We start from the raw sequence: 19,428 nt of genomic DNA, 5'->3' as shown, positions 1-19,428 counted from the left end.
TCCTCCACCATCCAGCATTAACACTGCCTCACCTCACCCACCATGATCTACCACACGCTCTCTCCTTTCTCCCTCCCTTTCGCTCTCTCTCTTTCTCTTTCTCTTCCTCCCTGTTCCCTCTCTCTCTATCACCACTCAGCTAACCCAGGGATATCTCTGGAGAACAAAAGGAGAGAGAACATAGAAAGGCTGCTGGAAAGAGATACGAGAGATGCTGGAGGACGTGGGTTGTCGAGAGGGGTGATAGTGAAAGAGAGAGGCTGAGGTGCAAAGGAAAGAGAGACGGGAGTGTGGGAAGAGAGGTAGATGAGGGTGGAGAAAGAGGAGGGGAAGAGAGACCAGAAGATCAGCCTAGGGAGTTCACTGTTCTGGCTTTGCCTTGGTTTATTAGGGTTCTCCCTGTCTTTCCCAATCCCATTCATGTACCTCTTATGCTCATGTGTCCCTCTCTCTCTCTGCCCCCCCCCCCCCCCCCATCTGTGCATGTCCTGTACTCTGTCTCAGTTTGCCTCCCCTCCCCCGTCTCGCACCAGTCCCCTAAGTTGCTACCCAATCTTTCCTCGTTCACCCCATTCTGTCTTCGCCACACCCATCTTCTTTATCCTGTCATCCCGTATCCTCCTCTCTCTCATCCTCCACCTTGCATCATGCCTGACCCCACCCTCCCCTGGGCTATGTCAGCCTGCCCTGTCTAGAACATGTTGCTTGTGAGCGCTGAGCAGTGAGAAGGCTTTTCAAAAAGAAACTTAACCAGAAATCCTCTCTGCGTTGGTGGTGTCGATATAGTCAGAAACATGTATTCTAGTGTCAAATGTTACTGTGGAGTGAAAAGGTTACAGTTTTGGTTATAAAGGCAGTCTGTGTTTGTCACGATAAAGAGGTGGGCCACAGATGATGTCCTGGAACATGCCCACAGCTGGCAGCACTCAAGTAATCAAGTTAAGCTGCAGCTAATTGGTTAAAGAACACACAGAGAATATCTCAATTGCCCGCTCCCCACGTCCTCTTCTTTTCTCTCTCCTCCCCGTACGAGGAGAAGGTCAGAGGGGACGGACCTCATTCTCGCTCATCCAATGAGATTTGAGGAGGAGACAAAGACAGAGGATGCAAGGAGTGCACAATTAAAATCTTCCCTTCGATCCACTGTGCACCAGCATCAAACCAGACCCCCAAGACAGGCTGGCTCGCAAGCTTGGAAACGAGGTCAAATCAATGAGTTCCATTTCCCTTTACCTTTTGATGCTGTGGGATTTTGCCCCTGCCCCCCCGCCCCGACCCCTGGCCCCGCTTCCCTGTAGGGCGGAAGTGGCATCAGTAGAATCCTGTTATGTCTGCCAGATGAAGAAGTATTTTTACTGTGCATAATGATGTGGTGGATGGAGTCCTTGGCTGTGGAGCGCTAGTGAGGTTTCAACAAGAGGACATGCCCTTGCTGTGTATATCCAAATGCATTCCAGCAATCAACTATTAGTACTTTCAAAAGAAACATCACCATCCTTGCCTCCAAATATACGTGAAAGCAATTGGAATACCCCGACTAGTATTTGAAACAAGATCTATGAATGCTTAGCCGAAATCCTGAACAAGTGGGTGGCTGCCATGTTTTTCGTTTCCTTGTGCTCTATGACCCGAGAAGGGGTCATTAAGAGTGATCTTGACTTCCCCATTATCTCTGCCTTAGCTTGCTGAAAAATGTGTGTGTGTCCAGGCCAGCCTGGCCCTGCCCCAAAACACCCCCCACCCTCCACGGTCTGTTCAGAAGATGCTGAGCGGTGCATATCGTGGCAGGGCACAGCAGACACGGCCCAGCCACACCCGTCCAACCGCTGACACGACGCGCCGGGTGTTCTGGAAGAAAACGATTGGTTTTCTGGAGCGCTAATCTATTTCAGATGAATGTTACAGTAATTGCCAGGTCATAGCCTCTCACGTATACGCTAGATCTTCATAAATGACCGGGGTGGACAGATTGTTCTGGCAGTTGTTTACAAGCTGGCTGCCACATCGTCTGTGTTCCACATTAATATGACTTCCCATTATTCAACCCTTCTTGCTCGTCGTTGTATCTCTTCTGCCTGCAATGGAGAAATTGAGATGTGACGTGTTTGTGTGTGTGTGTGTGTGTGTGTGTGTGTGTGAGAGGCATCTATTGTCTATATGTGTGTGTGTGTGTGTGTGTGTGTGTGTGTGTGTTTGCTAGAGTGATGTAGAGGACAGACTGAGTGATTGCATTGGTCTGGGTGAACTGCGGGAGGTAATGAGTGTGAGGTAGGAAGGCATAGTAACAAGGGCATACTCCTCCCCTCTCTATTCCTTCTTCCCTCTCTCTTTCACTCTTTATATCGTGTTCTCTTCTTCCCCCCATTCCATCTCTCTATCTTCCTCTTTCCCACCCTCCTCTCACTCTCTGTCTTTATGCTCTCCCCCCTTCTCTTTCACCCTCTTTTTCTGACTCTTTGGACAACTCCCACCTTTTCACTCTCCCAGCTCTCTATCTTTTTTCCCCCACTCCCTCTCACTTCTCACTTCTCCCTTCCTGTCTCTCCCCCCACTCCCCCATCATTACTGGACTAATGGTTGCCCCCTGCTGTTTGAAAGCTCTGCACTAAAATTGGAATAGAAGAACACGAAATGACTCCTGTCAAATCTCACATCAAATTATATCTCTCCTCTCGTGTGGAGCTTTTTGTTGCCGAAGCTATTTAGTTTCTGTGCAGACGGTCTTTGTATTGTAATGCTGTTGTCGCTGTTGTGGGACAGGTTTGTGGCGCACCGAGGACTCTGCATCACTGTGACACAAACACACTGATGTTGTGCGATAAAGTGTCTCATATCCCCCCTATGTTCATCCTTGATAGACCTATTCCAAAGCCATTTCCACTTAATTGCTGTCTGTGTTTATCGATGACTCGCATGCTTTATTATTAAATGCCTTGTTTTATGACGCTTGTGAGACTCTTACATGATTCCAAGTTCGAGCCCTAGTCTCTATACAGTGTGCGATACTTCAGACCAGGCCTCCAGTGTACTTTAAGGAATGCAGTGTAATTTGGGGCATAACCTTCCTTTATGTGTTTCCGTCAGAACCGGGACCTTTAGTCATCCATTTCCCTGGTACAGTTGGCGCAGTGGATAGTGGAGAGTGGAGGCGGACACATGCCTCCGTAGCAGGGGACTCCCATCTCCCACTCCTCGCTGGAGGTCACAGAGACTTTGAGGTGACTGAGCACTGTGCTGAGAGGAAGACAGAGAGGAAGACGCTGAGAGGAGAGAAAGATGCTGAAAGTGGGAGGGAGATAAAAGGGGAGTTATCAACTGAATGTTAAAGAGGTTTGGTGAGGGAAGGTAATGGTAGTATTTTGGGTGATTGTAGTTAGCTGTGAGTGAAAGAAATACACTTTATAAGTAGAATTCACTGTAGATATTATTTTCATTCTTCTGGGTTGGCTCACTGCTGCTTCCATTTGATGTATGAAATATGGATTCCAACAAAAAGGCAAGTGATGTTGATCAGCAAAATGCCTGGAGGCAAACCAAGAGCTCTTCCTCTCTCTCTTCCTCTCTCTCTTTCTTTTTTGGCTCGCTGTGATGAGGAGAACCAAGGATCCAGGGACAAGCAGTCAGTCAAACACAGGCCCTAACTGCGTATTTTTTCAGTGTATTTATAGTGGTGCTGTGTGTGTCTAGGTATAATATGATGCCAGTGTCTCAGGCTGCCTGGTTGGTTGAGTCTCTGTGATGAAGCCCACCCACTCAGTGCTGCCACGTACCTTTTTATAGAGGCAGCGTTCTAGAGTGTGGGAGGGAGGCCCCTTGCCTTCGTCTCTACCGTTTATGTGTATAAATATATGTCTTTCTACAGTATCTTTACCTACAGTATCTTCTCTTTAAAATTCTCTATCTCACTATGTATATGTTTCTTTCTAAGTTGGATTCACTTTCCCCACACTCCGCGGTGTTATAGACTTAATTCATAATTGGTTCCCTTTTTTTGCCATCAATCCACACGAAACCCCATAAAAACAAAGCAAAAATATTCAGTATTCAGGCCCTTTCCCATGACTCTCCACACTGAGCTCTGCTGCGTACTGTATCCTTTGATCATCCTTGAGATGTTTATAGAACTTTGACTGTGCCACTCGATGTCCTGGAGTGGCACAGTCAATGTCTGGACCTCTATTAAATTGAGTATATGTGAAAGGAGTTGAAAATTGCTGACCAAAGGTCCCCATCCAACTTGAAAGAGCAAAAGAGAAAAATTGGGGAGGAATTATTGTGCCCCGGTGTACAAAGCTGGTAGAGACTTATCCAAATAGTCACGGCTGCCAAAGGTCACTCTACCAAATACTGAAAATGGGTGGATACTTATAGGAGTCTTACATATTTGTAATTTATTTAGAAGTTTGTAGATTTCATTTTTCACTTGTTTCACAGTGGCAAAACCCCCTGATTTCACAATAAAATGTGGGAAAATGTAAGGGGGAATACTTTTGAGAGCAATTGTATGTATTTCTATCAATCTTATCTGTCTATTTTGAACTTCCTCTTGCACTCACAGTGTCAAACGTTTAATTAGGGTAAAATAGTAGAGACTGTATGCATTTTTATATGTATTGAGTTCAACTGAGAAATTAGGTACTCATCCAAGTGGTGATCCATGACATCCTGCTTCACTGGGGTATACATATGAGGTGACACACATAGCAAACCCACTTAGATACCTGGACCTCAACATGAGAAAGGTCAGAGAACACACAAATTAAACTTGCTAAACATGAGTACACAAAATAGCTGTACACCTGAAAATACATAATGTCTACTTTTTTGGGCAATTATTAAGTGGTCGAAATGAACTGGAGCTGTGATACACCTGTCTGGAAGAGTGTATTCAGCCCCCACCCCACCAGGTAGGTTGGAAAAATGACTTACTAACGATAAATGTACAGAAAGATTAACACAGAATCAAGATTTTTCAATGGCTTTCCCCATCCTATGGCCTAAACCCCATTTCAAAACCTTTAGGGTGTTATGAAAAATCCACAAATGAGGACCAAGGAGTCCATGTACTAAATGCTGCAATGCCAGTCATTTTGGCATTTTGACAGTTTTTATAATATTTCTTGGATCAAGGTAATAAACAACAAGGACATTACAGTGAATGTCTCTTACTGAGTGAGTGAGTGAGTGCCTGACTGACTTACTAATTACTAATGGCCATTGTTTAATAGCGTAGTGGTTAAAGATGCAGACTGCCATGTAGGATGGGCTAAAACTTCGCTGGCTACAAGCTAAAACTGTTTATGGTTATATTGCAATGGACGAACTGACCCGACAAGGAACATTTCGATTTACATAGTGTAGTTCACATAGCGTGGGGGTTGGCTATTCAATTGTCACTGTTTTCTAAAGAAACAAACCAACTATGGAGTGATTGGAGTAATTTTTTTAATTATAGGTACTGTATCGCTATTAGCTAGCCATTGCGATTCTTGCATACCTGTTGTTGGTTAGTAAAACTATATACAGTTATATAACGATGGACAAACTGCACTGATGAAGAACATTTTGATTTGCATAGTGTAGTTCACTTAGCATAGTGGTTGGCTATTCAACTGTGGTTGGCTATTCTATATCCGTGCAATGATTGGAGTCATTGTTTTCATTTTAAATACTGTATATCTATTAGCTAGCTACAGTTTTCTCTTTCTAATTTAACGCATTGAATGTAGTGTTGTGATCCTGTTATACCTGTTGTTGGTTGATGTTGATAGGTAATGCAGGGAACTAGTTTCGAGAACCGTGGAGTTTAGACTAATTGGTTTGCACAATGCAGGAAGTGAACAGACACCATATCTTTACACACGTATAACCTGCAACAACACCCGCTGTTTAAATAGCGTAGTGGTTGAAGACACAGTCTGCCACATAGGACACAGCGGATCGAATCCAGCCAGGGCAACAACATTCATTCCTTCTAATTGCGGGTTGGCTGAACTAGACATGCCTGGTTTCCTTGTGTACTCTCCATTTTGTTTATCGCGATCATTCTGGAGGTCAACATCTCTCTATCTCTCTCAGTCCACTTGCTATCTCTCTCTCTGTTTCCTGTTCCACTCCCAGGAGCCTGTAGAGAGGTAGAGCTGGTGGCGAGCGCCTGACGCAGATCAGGCCTTATCATGCGTCATGGTTCCTGGCGTTGGCCCCGGCCCGCCTGGTTAATTGTATGATACAGCCACCCCGTGTCACGGCTATGCTGTCTCACTGTTACATACAGTCATTCATAGATTCATCCATTCACGCTGAAGATCAGACCAGCTGTGGGATTTCAGGAGAGCTAAAGAGGAGGAGGGTAGGACACAGAGTGAGAGAGAAAATAGAGTGAGAGGGGAAAAGAGCGAGAGAGAAATGCTGTAGGGATTTCAATAGATAGAGAAACAAGAGAGAGTGCTAGACTGTGTTACTTTAGATGAATGCCATTATAAGGAGATAAGAGTCATCACATCACACGTTGTGGAATGCAGAGGGGTGAGTGTACCAGGACGCTGTGAACGGGATCAGTGAAAGAGTCTGATTGGTTCTGGGACATTTTGGAGGGATCATAGTATTTCTGACGGGTTTTGTTAGCGTGGTGACATTTCTGTTATTGAACTGCCTGTAAAATACTTCAGTATGATTCAATGAATGATTGTTCCACCTGGTGGTGTGTTGTCTTTTCACACTGGTAAAACATCTAGCGAAGTAGCAGTGATGCCGTACCTGGGAGGGATCGAAGGAGACGAGGCAAGCAAGAGCTAACATGAATTACATTACATCACATTACGATAGCCGCAAGCTCTGCACTGTGGTTTCCCAGGCGTGAACTCTGATATTATGTTAGAGCTCCGACTTTCCTACCTGATGATCACTGATGTTTTTTTTATTGTGATTTATTATTGTTATTGATATCATTCTATTATTTCTGGTTTATATAAAGTGTGCACACTGTAGATTTTTGCACAGTCAAACTACATTAAACAAAAATATAAACACTGTGTTGGTGTCCTGCACAGAAAACATTGTCTCGTATTCTTTGCAGAAATGAGTTTCCATCCCTGTGTTTGAGCTCCTTTGCCAAGGTAATCCATCCACCTGACAGGTGTGTCATATCAGGAAGGCTGTTTAAACAGCATTAACATTATACAGCTGCACCTTTTGCTCAGGACAAAAAGAATGCCACAGATGTCTCAAATTTATGAGGGAGCATTCAATGGGCACGCCAACTGCCAGAATGTTAAACAGAGCTGTTGCCAGAGAATTTAATGTGAATTTTTCTAGCAAACGTCGCCTCCAAAGTTTTTTTTTGAGAATTTGGCAGTACGTCCAACTGGCCTCATAACCACGCCAGCGAAGGACTTCCACATGCAGCTTTTTCTGCCACCATCACCTCATGTTTCAGCATGATAAAGCACAACCCAAGGTGCCCGGATCTGTAAACAGCTCCTGAAATGTGAAAATGTCCCGTGTACTCCATTAAACAGGTCTTATCAAGTATATTTATCTTATTTTTAGGTTAAAAATCTAACCATCCTTAAAATAAGGTATGGTTTTCTTAACAAGCTAAAATTGTATTAGATAATACTGCTTGGTTATAGAACATATGCCTTGAATATCAAGTAATTAGTCTTGTTCCATCGGCAGCTTATTTCACTTATTTCAAGCTATCTCCTCAGATATAGTTACATTTTCTTGTTTTTTTAAAGAAATTCTTTGCAGTGTGTTTCGGATTTGCTCTGGATCATGAGTGTCTGTGTCAAACTGATCCACAGTTAGATAGCCTCATAAACGGTTGGAAATGTTTTACTTTAATTAAGCATTTATATTTTTGTTCATTGTATGTGAAACCTTTGGCTCGACTCAAACCTGCCACCCTGTCTCTCACCTTCTCTCCATCCGCCATACGTCCATCCCCCCACACCTGTAAAATGCAGCTGTCCCTCCCTCCCTCTCTGTGGGGAGAAGCTCATCTTGCTCAGCACTCTGGTCCTTCCTCAAGGGAACATTACATAAGAGCTGACAGCGTTGTCTTTGGCCTGTCAGACTTTATAATACAAGGGGTGACAAACTGCTCGCCTTCCATTACCTCTCTTACCTCTGCACACACACCCCACACCAACACACTCCATTGTCCCTGTAGTCAAAGACAAGGCCGACCTCTATTCCTGGGGAAGTGGAGTGTTTAAATGGTGTCTGTTTGGTACAGAAGCATGCCACTGACTGAATGTGTGTTTATCTCTCAGATTCTCTGGTTGCAGATTTGTGTGGGTGAAACAGTGTTGCCTACACAGGGGAAACGTGCACAGTTGTACACTTTAGGGTGGACAGAATTTCCTTTCTACCTCACAGCTATCAACCAATGAGAGGCATACATGTGTAAAACCTACTCACAGTGACAGTAGACCAGAGAAATATCAATGTTTCTATGTAGTCAAGTAGAAAATGCCAGTTATGACGTTGTGGGAGTGGTCTCCATCTACTGTCTCTACCGTGGTTGGACGCCATGTTAGAGGTTTTTGTGTCGGGATCTTGACATTTTAAATTAATTTACTCTGCAGTGTCTTCGCTTTGTAAGGCCGTGGTAGCATTTCAATATGCTTTGAGGATACACATGAATAAGGGGTGTATGTGGTCTCTGTGACATTCATACAACCTGGCAAACGTGACCAAGGTGAATTAGGAGAACAGATCACAGCCTAAAAAAGCAGTTAAAGTGACCATCCAGTTTACTTGCCATAGAAATTGCCTATTTGTTTGGTAATTTTTTCGGCGTTACATATCTTACAGAATGGCTCACATTGTGCAGTTGCACATGTCCAGGAACCCTTTTTGGCCTTTGAACACTGCTTTCAAAACTACTGGCCAAATCTTATCAGAGCTCTGAAGCATCACTTTAAGATGTAATTGAAGTAAATGAGGATGTCTAGTCTATGGTTCACTCTACTGAACTGAACAGATGTCTTCTCTCCTACTGCTTTGTAGTACATTGCATGGGTGTCCACTTTGTAGTTTTTCTGAGAATGAGTGTAATAATCTCATGTTAAACTTGAGAGCTTTGGTGTTTGATCTAGTAGAACAAAATGGAACAAAATGTACACGACACACACGTGCATGCACAAAAATACACGCTGATTGTTTAACAAAAAACCCTTGCAGAAGTGGTGATTCTATGTTATGTATGCTGTGTATGTGTTCTGTTTTATATGTGTGGGCGTTGGCCTGCTGTTTAAATGTCAGTTTCTTTTATTATCATGCCTTTCACATGAGCTCTGGATTTTCCCAGTTTTCTAGTAGTAGATCTTTCAACATCCAAATCTTCCAGAGACATTAATATGACAATTTAGGCTTCTGAGCGAATATGGTGATGGCGTCACCCCACTGTACAGTCTCACCTGAGCCGTGTCAGATGGTGGTATGGAAGGGGAATACCCACACCAACCATCCAGGCTGACTCAGACGTGGCCCAATATTCTCCTCATAGTTCACTTCCTGTGTTGACCTGGGACTTTGTTTAGAAGTACTGCACATTAAAGAGAACAGGCAGAGCCACAGTGGTAAGAAGGACATTGCTGTAGTCTGACACAAGTCACTGTAGCTCTGTCCGGACAGCTAATTCACAGTGCTGCAGAGTGGCAGACTGACCGGTCACTGACAAAGTCAGCATCACAGTCACCAGGGATGACTCAACAGAAAGTACAATAGCTTTTTATCTAGTGTAACGGCAATCACAGCTTTCATAGGGAAAGACAAGTATTTTGCTTATCAGTGACTGCTCCAATATATCCAAGTACATGCATATATAGAGTATCTCACAAAAGTGAGTACTTGTACCTCACATTTCTGCAAATATTTGATTATATCTTTTCATGTGACAACACTGAAGAAATTACATTTTGTTACAATGTAAAGTAGTGAGTGTACAGCTTGTATAACAGTGTAAATTTGCTGTCCCCTCAAAATAACTCAACACAGCCATTAATGTTTAAACCGCTGGCAACAAAAGTGAGTACACCCCTAAGTGAAAATGTCCAAATTGGGCCCAAAGTGTCAATATTTTGTGTGGACACCAATATTTTTCAGCACTGCCTTAACCCTCATGGGCATGGAGTTCACCAGAGCTTCACAAGTTGCCACTGGAGTCCTCTTCCACTCCTCCATGACGACATAACGGAGCTGGTGGATGTAAGAGACCTTGCGCTCCTCCACCTTCCGTTTGAGGATGCCCCACAGATGCTCACTGGGGTTTAGGTCTGGGGTATACCCTCAGCTTCTTTAGCAAGGCAGTGGTCGTTTTGGAGGTGTGTTTGGGGTCGTTATAATGTTGGAATACTGCCCTGCGGCCAAGTCTCCAAAGGGAGACTCGGCTTCAATATGTCACAGTACATGTTGGCATTCATGGTTCCCTCAATGAACTGTAGCTCCCCAGTGCCGGCAGCACTCATGCAGCCCCAGACCATGACACACCCACCACCATGCTTGACTGTAGGCAAGATATACTTGTCTTTGTACTCCTCACCTGGTTGCCGCCACACACGCTTGACACCATTTGAACCAAATAAGTTTATCTTGGTCTCATCAGACCACATCACATGGTTCCAGTAATCCATGTCCTTGGTCTGCTTGTCTTCAGCATACTGTTTGCGGGATTTCTTTTCATTTCATTTTTAGAAGAGGCTTCCTTCTGGGAAGACAGCCATGCAGACCAATTTGATGCAGTGTGCGGAGTATGGTCTGAGCCCTTCAACCTCTGCAGCAATGCTGGCAGCACTCATATGTCTATTTCCCAAAGACAACCTTTGGATATGACGCTGAGCAAGTGCACTCAACTTCTTATAGCCTACGTCATCTTTATGTAGAGCAACAAATATTTTTTATACATCCTCAGAGAGTTCTTTGCCATGAGGTGCCATGTTGAACTTCCAGTGACCAGTATGAGGCAGTGTGAGAGCTATGACACCAAATTTAACACACCTGCTCCCCATTCACACCTGAGACCTTGTAAACAATAACGAGTCACATGATACCAGGGAAGGAAAATGGCTAATTGGCCCCAATATCAACATTTTCACTTAGGGCTGTACTCACTTTTGTTGCCAGCGGTTTAGACATTAATGGTTGTGTGTTGAGTTATTTTGAGGGGACAGCAAATTCACACTGCTATACACTCACCTAAAGGATTATTAGGAACACCTGTTCAATTTCTCATGAATGCAAGTATCTAATCAACCAATCACATGGCAGTTGCTTCAATGCATTTAGGGGTGTGGTCCCGGTCAAGACAATCTCCTGAACTCCAAACTGAATGTCAGAATGGGAAAAAAAGGTGATTTAAGCAATTTTGAGCTTGGCATGGTTGTTGGTGCCAGACGGGCCGGTCTGAGTATTTCACAATCTGCTCAGTTACTGGGATTTTCATGCACAACCATTTCTAGGGTTTACAAAGAATGGTGTGAAAATGGAAAAACATCCAGTATGCGGCAGTCCTGTGGGTGAAAATGCTTTGTTGATGCTAGAGGTCAAAGGAGAATGGGCCGACTTATTCAAGCTGATAGAAAAGCAACTTTGACTGAAATAACCACTCGTTACAACCGAGGTATGCAGCAAAGCATTTGTGAAGCCACAACACGCACAACCTTGAAGCGGATGGGCTACAACCGCAGAAGACCCCACCAGGTACCACTCATCTCCACTACAAATAGGAAAAAGAGGCTACAATTTACATGAGCTCACCAAAATTGGACAGTTGAAGACTGGAAGAATGTTGCCTGGTCTGATGAGTCTCGATTTCTGTTGAGACATTCAGATGGTAGTCAGAATTTGGCGTAAACAGATTGAGAATATGGATCCATCTTGCCTTGTTACCACTGTGCAGGCTGGTGGTGGTGGTGGTGTAATGGTGTGGGGGATGTTTTCTTGGCACACTTTAGGCCCCTTAATGCCAATGACAGCTTCGTGTCCTGGATGTGCATCCCACAAATCTCCATCAACTGCAAGATGCTATCGTATGAATATGGGCCAACATTTCTAAAGAATGCTTTCAGCACCTTGTTGAATCAATGCCACGTAGAATTAAGGCAGTTCTGGAGGCGAAAGGGGGTCAAACACAGTATTAGTATAGTGTTCCTAATAATCCTTTAACTAATTTACATTGGAGCAAAGTGTCATTTCTTCATTGTTGTCACATGAAAAGATATACTCAAATATTTACAAAAATATGAGGGTTGTACTCACTTGTGAGATACTGTAGCTATCTAACCGAACCTATCTCTGACGTCACGCTTAATTACCAAATGGAGAGCAGTAGAGAGTTGTCCCAGACAGACACTATTAGTCATAAGTCATGAGTCATTAACTTTGATGACTGGCATTTTCCCTTCAGGCCTTGGAACCTGGGAAATAATGGACCACTTAAACTGTCTGGGCTGTGTTGGATTATAATCTGCTGTCAGGGGTTCTGTTCGATTTCAATGGGGTGGAGGAGATCACAAACCCCCCCCACCCACCCTGCTCGAATTAGCCCCTACAACAGAGTATATCTGCTGTCAGTATCACTTCGAGATATACAGTATATTCTCTTTGTGTTCACTGCCTTCCCTCCAGGACATCTGAAGCCTTTCAGACAGCCAGTGGAGAATCGAAGAGCGCAAAGCCTAAGTACAACAAATTTGCTAGCTAGCCGGCCCTGCTTTTGCAGACTCAATGCTGACACGTCGCCATGGAAGCGACCAATTTCCAACTGTAATTGGTCGACAATGATGGCACCGCTTCAGATACGGAACAGGTTTATGGCGTAGGCTTCAGAGGAGATATATGGGCCACCCCACCCGCTGTGCTTCGTCTGGGAGCTCCTTTACTCCACGCGGTGCCCCATTAAGCCGGTGAAGATCATCCAAGCCACCGGCTGTCAACGCTGCTAACATCTAGCAGACAGAGATGGTACAGGATCATCGCTACCAAGAGCAAAACACAGAGAGAAGAACACCCACCAGGAACAGGCACAACACTCGACCAGTGCTCAATAGTGATGTGTTTTCCCACCCAACGACTCTTTCTATTGACTGGAGAGTCACGACTCCTTTGCGACTTGATCGTTCTGGCGGCTGGCAGCGGAGGTCGACAACATGATCACAGGCACCGCTCTGATCAACAGCTGTTTGTTTTACATTCACGGACAAAAATAGATAAAGCTGAAGGCTGCATTCAGAACTGATAATTGGACGCAGGGTGCAATAATGAATGCGGTGCGTTGATTATTAATGGTCTTGACAAACACAGACTTATAGAACCAAAACATACCCAGGGCGCCTGCTTTAAGGATGTCCAGAACCATTGAGTGATTTCTTCAATTTAATCGTACGTTTGAACGACTTGTTTAACGCGGTTTAACGCCAAACTACACACAGAAATGTCCACTACCTCTACAAGGTCCAAGATGACTTATTGTTAAATAGATGTGGTTCTAAAATGTCCCTAAAGGGTCTCCTTTGTTACATGTAAAATGTGCTGTTGTTATAATTCATGGTACCATGATAATGGAACACATCCCAGTACCCCATATTACTCTGTATCGTTCAAAATACATTACTTTTGCGCCCCTCCACCGCTAGATGCAGATATGGACCCGAAAATCATAGTTATACTTTGCTAGACCACATTGGCCAAATATGTGAAATCTGACCCACGGCCTTCAAAGATTAGTCTGTCTTGCGATGAAATGTTTGTGATGAAACTGAAGGTGAAACTTGTCTCTATCACTTTACATATTTTGACCTGTACTTGGAAATTGTCTTATAGCTTAATCAGAGGTAACTGTGAAGAAGAGTTAAATGCCATTGACATATGCTTTTGTTCCTAGGCTGACACTTGATCATGTCACAGCCCACTTCACAGATAAAGAGAGCCAGTACAAGCTAACTGAGCCCATAGAATTACATGATAAATAATTCTAAACAAGTTTAAATTGCAAGTGTGATCTTTTACTACATTCTGAAAACTCAGTAGTTATTGATATGTAGCAACTGTTTAGAGTGGCCATCGATAAAAAGGCACTTGACCACAGGTCCTGAAGTGATTGTACTCTCTAGCAGTATGGTTACTGTCCGTCCTTGTTGCTTGGTGATGATATTCATGAGTGCTTTTGTCTGCTGTATCCTGTCTAATTATTCATCAGTCGGATAAACAAATACGCAGCATGAACTGCAAAACACCCTGGCCACAAAGCATTTTCAACAATGATGTCCATTGACTGATTTAATGAACAAACGGGCTGTTTAGTACCCCGATGGTACTGTCTATAACTGGTGTGTGTGTGTGTATACGTGTTTGGAGTGGAGTTGCCACCCTAAAACACAATGTTTTATGGAAACCCCTAAAATGTGATTATTGCATAGAGAGTATATGCATGCATGAGAAGAAGGAATGGAGAGTGTGAGTGAAAAGACAGGGAAAAGGTTTGTTTGCTCCACAAAACACTTTTAATGACAGAGCGGCTTGCTTCTACCAGGTGTTGTAGTACACATACTGGAGAGAGAGAGAACTTCTTGTGTAATTGCTCTCCTTCTCTCTCACACACATGTAAAATTACCACTGTCACATTAACAAACCTACATTAGGAATGCATCCAAGCTCAGAACTAATGTTATAGCCTACAGGGCCATACGCGAACAGCAATGAGCTCAACACCACTGAAGGCCACAACGAAGCAGAAAGACAACTTTTTAGGAATACAAATCCATTCTACACTCACCTAAAGGATTATTAGGAACACCTGTTCAATTTCTCATTAATGCAAGTATCTAATCAACCAATCACATGGCAGTTGCTTCAATGCATTTAGGGGTGTGGTCCCGGTCAAGACAATCTCCTGAACTCCAAACTCAAAGTCAGAATGGGAAAGAAAGGTGATTTAAGCAATTTTGAGCTTGGCATGGTTGTTGGTGCCAGACGGGCCGGTCTGAGTATTTCACAATCTGCTCAGTTACTGGGATTTTCACGCACAACCATTTCTAGGGTTTACAAAGAATGGTGTGAAAATGGAAAAACATCCAGTAATGCTTTGTTGATGCTAGAGGTCAAAGGAGAATGGGCCGACTGATTCAAGCTGATAGAAAAGCAACTTTGACTGAAATAACCACTCGTTACAACCGAGGTATGCAGCAAAGCATTTGTGAAGCCACAACACGCACAACCTTGAGGCGGATGGGCTACAACCGCAGAAGACCCCACCAGGTACCACTCATCTCCACTACAAATAGGAAAAAGAGGCTACAATTTGCATGAGCTCACCAAAATTGGACAGTTGAAGACTGGAAGAATGTTGCCTGGTCTGATGAGTCTCGATTTCTGTTGAGACATTCAGATGGTAGAGTCAGAATTTGAATGAATCAGAATGAAACAGAAACAGAATGAGAACATGGATCCATCATGCCTTGTTACCACTATGCAGGCTGGTGGTGGTGGTGTAATGGTGTGGGGGATGTTTTCTTGGCACACTTTAGGCCCCTTAGTGCCAATTAGCCATTGTTTAAATGCCACGGCCCACCTGAGAATTGTTTCTGACCATGTCCATCCCTTTATGACCACCATGTACCCATCCTCTGATGGCTACTTCCAGCAGGATAATGCACCATGTCACAAAGCTCGAATCATTTCAAATTGGTTTCTTGAACATGACAATGAGTTCATTGTACTGAAATGGCCCCCACAGTCACCAGATCTCACAGTCACCAGTCACCCAATAGAGCATCTTTGGGATGTGGTGGAACGGGATCTGCATCCCTTCGTGCCCTGGATACATCCCACAAATCTCCATCAACTGCAAGATGCTATCCTATCAATATGGGCCAACATTTCTAAAGAATGCTTTCAGCACCTTGTTGAATCAATACCACGTAGAATTAAGGCAGTTCTGAATGCAAAAGGGGGTCAAACACAGTATTAGTATGGTGTTCCTAATAATCCTTTAGGTGAGTGTATGACAACAACCTTAATAGATAAGCATGGACACAGTGACATTCGTCACCATCTATATCAATCGAACCAGCACAAAAGTATGACCAATGCACGGACCCGAACCACAAAGGCTGGATGATAAAATATGCTTTCACTCACCAAGGCTGAGGGATCACTTGAAGAGAAAGGTGGCACGGCGGTTCTTCCTCTGGGCAAACTTTTCGATTGCTTTGGGAATGAAGTCATGTAGCTGCTGAATCAGCTGGCTTTCAATGGACAACATGGCTAAAGCGTTGAGTTGCGGCTGTCACAGGGTATTGCGAGTTAAGTTTTTTACCCTCTCTAAGGTGGAAAAGTTCCTCTCTGACTCGGATGTCGTCATAGGTGTTGTTATGATAATTTTCAGCAGAATGACGATCTAAGCAAAAGCCTCCTCTAGGTTATTCTCATGGATGGATCTTAACAGAGACAGGGCCGTCTTACCAGTGTGAAGCTCAGTGTGGTGGTACAGAGTGGTCAGCTCAACTTTTCCTCGTTTCCTAGAGGCCATAGTTTCACCGCACAGTCAAGCTCAGATGTAGGGAAGGACAAATTGTGGGAAGAGCTTGGCAGGTGGTCACTTTGTGAAAACTTCTGCTCCACCTGGGAGATGACTGTGTCGCATGCCTCCTTCATCATCGGCGCTGTGTTGGTTACTCGTCGGCCTGGCTCATCTGTTCCATCGTGAATGGTGGTTTGCTTCCGCATATTCTGGACATTCTCCTTGAAACGGGTGAGCACACTGCTAATCCCAGATGCATCGATCCTCCTGTTTTTGCAGAGTGTTGTATAAAACATAAACTTCTGGCATAAGGAAGAAAAATAATTCCAGCAGCTGCAGAAAGGCTCGGTCCCTGAGTTTTTTTGACAGGCCGTATGCCCCACTTATGGTGGCCTCATCCCATCCTGGTTGTGTGCGTATGTCTTCCATAAATGGGAGCAGCGCAGCGCGGTTTTCCCAAACTGCATTGACAGTTCTACTTTTAAAGTTCCATAGTACAGTGGGTGGCCTTGGAATGCTTCTCTGTGTTGCCTCAGCAAGTGCCGCAACACGTTTTGGAGCGCCAGAGAAAAAGGTGGTGAACAGCAGTTAAATCTGCAATAAACACCTTCAGGATGCTCATCCTTGCTGAACAAAGTTGCTGCAAGATCAGGTTCAGCTGGTGAGCATAGCAGTGAACATACTGGGCATGTGGGTATGTCTCTTTCATTAGATGTTTCCACTCAAAGCCACACCATCACAAGTCTGAGTGATCAGCTTTTCTTCCAGCTTCAGTGGTTCCAGCACACACTTGATGCTATTAGAAAGGCCAAGTCCAGTTTTATCTATGACTTTCACAAACTCCAAAAACCTCTCTGTCACTGTATTGTCAGGCAACATGTATTGCAACACAACCACCATTTGTGATTTGTCTCATCTGCCTGTATGGCAACAAATTATGTCTCGTCCACTTGCTTGGCTATCTCCTCCCTGTATACTTCATACATACAGTCTAACAGTTAGTTTTGTACAGTGCTAGATGTCCCTTTGAAGATGGGCTGAGCATCATAGCGCCTCTGAAGTCTCAAATCGCCATCACACATAGTCTCGAAAATGCATTTGAATATTCCAGGATTCAGGGAGTCCACCAACTTGTCGTGCCCCCGCAGTGCAGTTTCACATTTTCCACACAGTTTAATATATGTTATGATCTGACTGAGAACATACCTGTTTTCCTCCATCTGTTTGTTATGCTGGTCAACAGAGCGCCTGTATGCACTGTCAACTAGGGCTGCAACATTTACCCTTCCAAGTAAGTCCAATTTCACAGCATTGTCCAGATGACTCCCGCTGCTCTCATGTTTTGCAATCCTCTCAGAAAGATGTTTCAAATCTTTGTTTTCCATCCTCGACCAAGTACCATCTCCACCAAATAGCACACATGGAAAACAGAAGAGTGCCTTCTTTTGTATGCTATCCGTTAGCTACTTTTTCTTCAAAAACCACTCCACGTTTAACCCGCGGTTACTTTTACCAGCAGTTTGAGTGATGACAATGTCCCGTGGCTGATGGGCACCAAGTCACTACAAGTTTCTCCTCCAAATTAAGGGTTTCAAACCGGTGTTCGAGTATGAAATCCACTTTATTAATTTTCTCAAGTTATCTGGTGTTGGTGAAGCTAACAAGCTAGCTAAGACTATCTACCCTCAATCTACCCTTGGCGCCAGACAGACAGACAGCCAATCAGCTCTGAATTACGAAATGACGCTGTAGTGGGGCTACCGGCTGTCAGCCCCACTTGGCATCAAATTTGTGTGATCTACATTGATCACACTAACATTCTGTGCATGCATATTAATATTTTCACACATGTACATTGCATTGTGAGAGAGGGGCTATCCTCACATTCACGCTTACCCTATGGCCTACTACTGCGAACTCGAATCGGCAGAACGCAGTCTGAAACAGCAAGGCAGGGACCAATGAACATTAAATAAAATCCTGTGCCCCACCTGCCCTTAAAGAGCAGTCGCCCCTGGTTGTAGGCACATTTTAAACCAAAGTATTTTTAGACCTGTACTTCAGCAGTACATGTGTGCTGGAGACAGCTAGTGCTTTAGAGCGCCGAGCCATCGTTGGCCACATCAGCAGGTTGGTGTTTAAATATCTTATAGTTTCTCAATCCAAGCGATGTTTTATCTTCCCTCTGTATCTGTCACTTTCTAAAACAAAGCACATCCCAATCTCCTTTAGAAAAATATCCTCCTATGAAAAGAGCTATTCTTTTGTCTGCTGCAAATGTGTCCTCTTTAACTGGATAAAAGAGCAGCCTCCAACTGTAGCTCAGCGGTGCTGTGAGTGGGTTAGGGTTAGCAAGGAAGGAGATGTTTATGCCGGTGGTTCCCAACCAGGGGTACTAGTGCTCTCAGGGTACATGGCCTGTCCACAGGGAGCAACATGGAAGTCGTCATGAGGCCATGGGCCTCTTTGTAAAATTCAAATGAGCAGGTTTTTCAGGGCTACTCTGAGGAGGAAAATTCAGTTAGTGGTACATTTACTGAAACATTTTGATAACCACTGTTCTATAACTTAAGGGACACCGTTCCTACTGTGTATATTGCAGATAACCTGGAAATTGTCAGTATAAAGACAGAATTTCTTGGTTTTTCACTGATACAACTTATCACAGTTTTGTCCTCTGGCACAATTTACTGCTCCCCATGCAGCTACTGAATATTCAGTGGATATAAAAAGTCTACACACCCCTGTTAAAATGTCAGGTTCTTGTGATGGTAAAGAATGAAACAAAGATAAATCATGTCAGAACCTTTTCCATCTTTAATGTGACCTATAACTTGAACAATTCAATTGAAAAACAAACTGAAATCTTTGAGCAGGAAAAACTTGAAATAAAAAACTCACAA

At 43.8% G+C, this 19,428-nt stretch overlaps 1 protein-coding gene across 6 annotated transcripts in view; it reads left to right on the top strand.

Moving 5' to 3' along the window:
- tanc2b (tetratricopeptide repeat, ankyrin repeat and coiled-coil containing 2b) overlaps positions 1-19,428 on the top strand; it is a 165,759-nt gene that overhangs the window by 67,377 nt on the left and 78,954 nt on the right. The window contains exon 1 of one of the 6 annotated variants that reach the window (XM_034292075.1): positions 3,203-3,218. The exons of the other annotated variants lie outside the window; for them this stretch is intronic. The gene's annotated coding sequence lies outside the window, so the exon portion shown is untranslated. Of the gene's footprint in view, positions 1-3,202; positions 3,219-19,428 lie in introns of those variants that run through there. 6 annotated transcript variants of the gene reach the window in all.

Source organism: Esox lucius, chromosome 5, assembly GCF_011004845.1.
Source record: "Esox lucius isolate fEsoLuc1 chromosome 5, fEsoLuc1.pri, whole genome shotgun sequence".
Classification (NCBI taxonomy): Eukaryota; Metazoa; Chordata; class Actinopteri; order Esociformes; family Esocidae; genus Esox; species Esox lucius.
This window is presented reverse-complemented; position numbering and strand designations above follow the sequence as displayed.